The sequence below is a fragment of the Triticum aestivum genome, chromosome 3D, assembly GCF_018294505.1.
Source record: "Triticum aestivum cultivar Chinese Spring chromosome 3D, IWGSC CS RefSeq v2.1, whole genome shotgun sequence".
In the NCBI taxonomy this organism is placed as follows: Eukaryota; Viridiplantae; Streptophyta; class Magnoliopsida; order Poales; family Poaceae; genus Triticum; species Triticum aestivum.
The window spans coordinates 492274144-492281364 of NC_057802.1; positions in this window are offsets into that span (position 1 = coordinate 492274144).

Here is a 7221-nt window from a genome sequence, read left to right on the forward strand (position 1 = left end):
ATGAGTTTTCTGTTGAGTTTTGTGTTGTGAAGTTTTCAAGTTTTGGGTGAAGTTTCGATGTACTACGAAATAAGATTGGGTATGCCCAAGGCACCCCAAGGTAATATTCAAGGAATACCCAAGCAACTAAGCTTGGGGATGCCCCGGATGGCATCCCCTCTTTTGTCTTCAATCCATCGGTAAAATTACTTGAGGCTATATTTTTATTCACCACATGATATGAGTTTTGCTTGCAGCGTCATTTTATTTTGTTGAGATTTGCTTTCTGCTATTTATAGTAAAGTTTTTCATCTTTTAGTTCACTAAAAAGGTCAACTATAGCCTTTACCATGCTTATTTTGCAAGTCTATATGTTGCTGTTTTGAAAACAGAAAGTTTTCTATCATTGTCTAAATTCTTCTGGAAAGTCAGAATGTGATAAAATCTTGAAATTTTTACACAATGAGTAACAACAAATTTTTTATAGTGTGGTAAGTTTTCAGAATTTTTGGAGTTAGGGAAGTATTGTTCCTCTAGCATTCTTTACAGACTGTTCTGTTTAGACCGATTGTTGTTATGTTTGCATTGTTTACATATGTTTGCTTGTTTAATGATTCTATTTGAGGATAGGAGTATTAAATATGCAGAGGCATTTAGTATGCAATGTCAAATTATAATTTTAGTGACTTTCTACAGTAGAGAATGATAAGGTTTTGCGTTGATTTATACTAACTTATCTCACGTGTTCTTGTTGAGTTTTCTGTGGATGAACTTTCTAAGATCTAGGGAAACCGTGGTATAAAAGGAATTAAGGAGACACAAAAGCTCAAGCTTGGGGATGCCCAAGGCATCCCAAGATAATATTTCAAGAAGTCTCAAGCATCTAAGCTTGGGGATGCCCCGGTAGGCATCTCACCTTTCTTGATCAACAATGATCGGTCAGTTTTGGTTGAACCTAAGTTTTTGCTTCTTCACATGATATGTGCTATCCTTGGAATGTCATTTCATTTTGTTTTGCTTGTTGTTTGAATAAAATATTAAGATCTGAAATTCTTAAATGAGAGAGAGTCCTCACATAGTTACATAATTATTCAACTACTCATTGATCTTCACTTATATCTTTTTGGAGTAGTTTGTCAGTTGCTCTAGCGCTTCACTTATATCTTTTTAGAGCACGGCGGTGGTTTTATTTTGAAGAAATCGATGAACTCTCATGCTTCACTTATATTATTTTGAGAGTCTTTAAACAACATGATAATTTGCTTAGGTTATGAATTCAGTCCTAATATGATGGGCATCCAAGAGGGATATAATAAAAACTTTCATGAAGAGCATTGAATACTAAGAGAAGTTTCATTCCTTACGATTGTTTTGAGATATAAAGATGGTGATATTAGAGTCATGCTAGTGAGTAATTGTGGATTGGTAGAAATACTTGTGTTAAAGTTTGTGATTCCCGTAGCATGCACATATGGTGAACCGTTATGTGATGAAGTCGGAGCATGATTTATTTATTGATTGTCATCCTTTGTGTGGAGGTCGGGAGCGCGCGATGGTTAACTCCTACCAACCTCTACCCTAGGAGCATGCATATTAGCACTTTGTTTCGATAACTAATAAACTTTTGCAATAAGTATGTGAGTTCTTTATGACTAATGTTGAGTCCATGGATTATATGCACTCTCACCCTTCCACCATTGCTAGCCTCTCTAGTATCGCGCAATTTTCGCTGGTGCATTAAACCCACCATATACCCTTCCTCAAAAAATCCACCATACTTACCTATTATGGCATTTCCATAGCCATCCAAGATATATTGCCATGTAACGTCCACCGTTCTGTTTATTATGACACATACCATCATTGTCATATTGCTTTGCATGATCATATAGTTGGCATAGTATTTGTGGCTTGGCCACCATTCATATTTTTATACATGTCACTCTTGATCATCGCACAACCCGGCACACCACCGGAGGCATTCACATAGAGTCATATATTTTGTTCTAGTAACGACTTGTAATTCTTGAGTTGTAAGTAAATAAAAATGTGATGATCATAATTATTAGAGCATTGTCCCATGTGAGGAAAGGATGATGGAAGCTATGATTCCCTCACCGGTTGGGATGAGACTCCGGACTTAAAAAATAAAAAAAGAGGCCAAAGAGCCCAAATAAAAAAAGAGCCCAAAACAAAAAAATAAAGGGAAAATAAAAAAATGAGAGAAAAAGAGACAAGGGACAATGTTACTATCCTTTTCCACATTTGTGCTTCAAAGTAGCACCATGTTCTTCATGATAGAGAGTCTCCTATTTTATCACTTTCATATACTAGTGGGAATTTTTCGTTAAAGAACTTGGCTTGTATATTCCAATGATGGGCTTCCTCAAATTGCCCTCGGACTTCGTGAGCAAGCAAGTTGGATGCACACCCACTTAGTTTTCATATTGAGCTTTCATACACTTATAGCTCTAGTGCATCCGTTGCATGGCAATCCCTACTCACTTGCATCGATATCGATTGATGGGCATCTGCATAGTCCATTAATTTGCCTAGTTGATGTGAGACTTTCTCCTTTTTTGTCTTCTCCTCACAACCTCCACCATATTCTATTCCACATATAGTGCTATATCCATGGCTCACGCTCATGTATTTCGTGAAAGTTGAAAAAGTTTGAGAACACTAAAAGTATGAAACAGTTGCTTGACTAACACCGGGGTTGTGCATGATGAAATACTTTGTGTGATGAAGATGGAGCATAGCCAGACTATATGATTTTGTAGGGATAAATTTCTTTGGCCATGTTATTTTGAGAAGACATGATTGCTTTATTAGTATGCTTGAAGTATTATTGTTTTTATGTAAATATTAAACTTTTGTTTTGAATCTTATGGATTTGAAGCCACAATAAAGAAGATTACATTGATAAATATGCTAGGTAGCATTCACACTTCATAAATTCTTTCTTTTATCATTTACCTACTTGAGGACGAGCAGGAATTAAGCTTGGGGATGCTGATACGTCTCCAACGTATCTATAATTCATGAAGTATTCATGCCATGTTTACAACAATTTTATATGGTTTTGGTATGATTTTATTAGAACTAACTCGGACTGACGTTTTCAGCAGAACTACCGTGGTGTCGTTTTCCGTGCAGAAATAAAAGTTCTCAGAATGGACTGAAAATTTACGGTGATTTTTTATGGACCAAAAGAGACCCTCGAAGCACCGGAGCTAGGCCAGGAAGTGGACGAGGAGGCTACAAGCCCTCTAGGCGCGCCCTACCCCCTAGTTCGGGAACCTAGCATGCAATTTCAAAAAAATTCCTACGATCACGCAAGATTTATCTAGGATATGCATAGCAACGAGACGGGAAGAGTGTGTCCATGTACCCTCATAGACCGAAAGTGAAAGCGTTAGATAAGGCGGTTGATGTAGTCGAACGTCTTCACGATCCAACCGATCCAAGTACCGAACGTACGGCACCTCCGTGTTCAGCACACGTTCAGCTCGATGACGTCCCTCGACCTCTTGATCCAGTAGAGGGTCGAGGGAGAGTTCCGTCGGCATGACGGTGTGGCGACGGTGATGGTGATGTGATCCGCGCAGGGCTTCGCCTAAGCACTACGACACTAATGTCGCTTGAAGCTACGTCGGTATTTCCCCAAAGAGGAAGGGATGATGCAGCACAGCGGCGGTAGGTATTTCCCTCAGATATGAAACCGAGGTTATCAAACTAGTAGGAGAACCAAGCAACACAACGTAAACAGCCCCTGCACACAGATAACAAATCCTCGCAACCCGACGTGTTAACGGGGTTGTCAATCCCTTCCGGGGTATGGCGCCTCAAGTAGGCAAACAGACGTGAGATAAATTTGAAGTAAATTGATAGATCGCACGCCAAATAAAATAAATAATAATAAATTGCAGCAAGATATTTTTGTATTTTTGGTTTAATAGATCTGAAAATAAATGCAAGGAAAAAGTAGATCACAAAGGCAAATATAGGAGAAAGAGACCCGGGGGCCGTAGGTTTCAGTAGTGGCTTCTCTCGAGAAAAATAGCAAACGGTGGGTGAACAAATTACTGTTGGGCAATTGATAGAACTTCAAATACTCATGACGATATGCAGGCAATGATCATTATATAGGCATCACGTCCAAGATTAGTAGACCGACTCCTGCCTGCATCTACTACTATTACTCCACACATCGACCGCTATCCAACATGCATCTAGTGTATTAAGTTCATGGAAAAACAGAGTAATGCAATAAGAACGATGACACGATGTAGACAAGATCTATCTATGTAGAGATAGACCCCATCGTTTTATCCTTAGTAGCAACGATACATACGTGTGGGTTCCCTTTCTGTCACTGGGATCAGGCACCGTAAGATCGAACCCACTACAAAGCACCTCTTCCCATTACAAGATAAATAGATCAAGTTGGCCAAACAAAACCCAAATATCAGAGAAGAAATACGAGGTTATAAGAGATCATGCATAAAAGAGATCAAAGAAACTCAAATACTTTCATGGATATAAAAAGATAGATCTTATCATAAACTCGAAATTCATCGATCCCAACATACACACCGCAAAAGAGTTACATCATATGGATCTCCAAGAGACCATTGTATTGAGAATTTAGAGAGAGAGAGAGAGAGAGATGAAGCCATCTAGCTCCTAACTACGGACCCAAAGGTCTACAAAGAACTACTCATGCATCATCGGAGAGGCACCAATGGAGGTGGTGAACCCCATCCGAGATGGTGTCTAGATTGGATCTGGTGGTTCTCGACTCTGCGGCGGCTGGATGAATATTTTGTCGATGCCTTTAGGGTTCTGCAAATATTGGGGTATTTATAGAGCAAAGAGGCGGTCCGGGGCACCCGAGGTGGCCACAACCCACCAGGGCGCGCCTGGGCCTCCTGGCACGCCCTGGTGGGTTGTGCCGCCCTCGGGGCACTCCCAAGGCACAGCCAGGGCCCATTACGTTCCTTCTGGTCCAAAAAAATCTCCGTAAAGTTTCATTGCATTTGGACTCCGTCCGATATTGATTTCCTGTGATGTAAAAAACATGCAGAAAACAACAACTGGCACTTGGCACTATGTCAATAGGTTAGTACCAAAAATGATATAGAATGATTATAAAACATCCAAGATTGATAATATAACAGCATGGAACAAGCAAAAAATATAGATACGTTGGAGACGTATCAGCATCCCCAAGCTTAACTCCTCGTCCTCGAGTAGGGAAGTGATAAAAACAAAATTTTTGATGTGGAATGTTGCCTATCTTGTCATATCATATTCTTTTCTTTATAGCATGGACATTTGGTCTTTTATATTATTCAAAGCAATAGTCTAGTTTTGACATGATAATTTAAATACTCAAGCATATCACAAGCAATCAAGTCTTTCAAAATACCAACGCTAAAATAAGTTATCCCTAGCCCATCATGCTCAATCATTGATCCATTCATGAAACACACTCGCATATTAGTTTCACCCAATACTTAAGTACGATCATATTGCCTCCTAGTTGGTGATTTTGTAAGAGAAGGTGGAGACTCAAATTCAAAAATAAAAATTGCATAAAGTAAAAGAAAGGCCCTTCGCAGAGGGAAGTAGGGATTTGTAGAGGTGCCAGAGCTCAAAGCGAAAAACTTAGAGATAAAAACATTTTGGGAGGTGTATCCATCCCACCAACAAAAACGACTTAGATTTCCCAACACTTTCCATGCTAGATATATCATAGGCGGTTCCCAAACAGAAAATAAAGTTTATTCCTTTTTCAACCATACTTTCACTTTCCATGGCTAGCCGTATCCACGGTTTCCCACCATACCAACACTTTCCAAGGAATTTATTATTTGACAACATAAAGTAAATTCATTTTTTCATTTAGGGACTAGGCATCCCTAATACCTTTGCCTTACTCTCGTGCAATAACAAGTGAATAAACACTCATGTTGAGAATAACACATCTAGCATGGAAAATATTAGCCACCCCTCACTGCTCCGCGAGCGAAACAAACACACAAAAGAGAAGTTTATTTTGAAAATTAGAGATGGCACATGCAAATTTGCTTAGAACGGAAAAGAAATACTGCATATAGGTAGATATAGTGGACTCATGTGGCAAAAATGGTTTAAAAGTTTTTGGATGCACAAGTAGAGATCATACTTAGTGCAAAATGAAGGCTAGCAAAAGATTGAGAAGCGACCAACCAAGAAATGAATAATTTCATAAGCAAGCATTAAGCATAAATAACAACGAATAATGCACCACAAGTAGGATATAATTTCATTGCATGACTATTGACTTTCGTACTTGCATAGGGAATCACAAACCTTAACACCAATATTCTTACTAAAGCATAATTACTCATCAACATAACTCACATATCACATCATCATATCTCAAAAATATTACTAAGAATCAAGTTTATTTTGTCCAATGATCTTCATGAAAGTTTTTATTATTTCCTTTTTGGATATCTATCACTTTGGGACTAATTTTCATGTGTTGCTTTTCATAAGCTCAAACAAATATAAGTGAAGATCATGAGCATAATATTTTTCTTTCTCCCAAATTAATTTAAGTGAAGCAAGAGAGAATTTCTTGAAAATTTACTAACTCTCAAATAAATCTAAGTGAAACAAGAGAGCATTTCTTCAAAATTACTGCTCAAAAAGATATATGTGAAGCACTAGAGCAAGTCCATAGCCCATAAAAATTTAAGTGAAGCATAGAGAGCAATTCTAACAAGTCATGACATAATTTTGGCTCTCTCAAATAGGTGTGTCCAGCAAGGGATCAAGACTTAAAACACAAAATAAAACAAGCAAAGACTCATATCATACAAGACGCTCCAAGCAAAACACATATTATGTGACGAATAAAAATATAGTTTCGAGTAAAATACCGATGGTTGTTAGAAGAAAGAGGGGATGGCACTCGGGGGCAACCCCAAGCTTAGTTTGCTACTCATTTTTGGATAATAGCTTGGGATGCCGGGGCATCCCCAAGCTGAGGCTCTTCTATCCTTTATTCCTTCATCCATTGTAAGATAACCCCAAACTTGAAAACTTCAATCACACAAAACTCAACAAAACCCTCGTGAGATCCGTTAGTAAAAGAAAGCAAATCACTACTATAAGTACTGTATCAAACCAATTCATATTTTGTTTTTGCATTATATCTACTGTATTCCAACTTTTCTATGGAGAAAA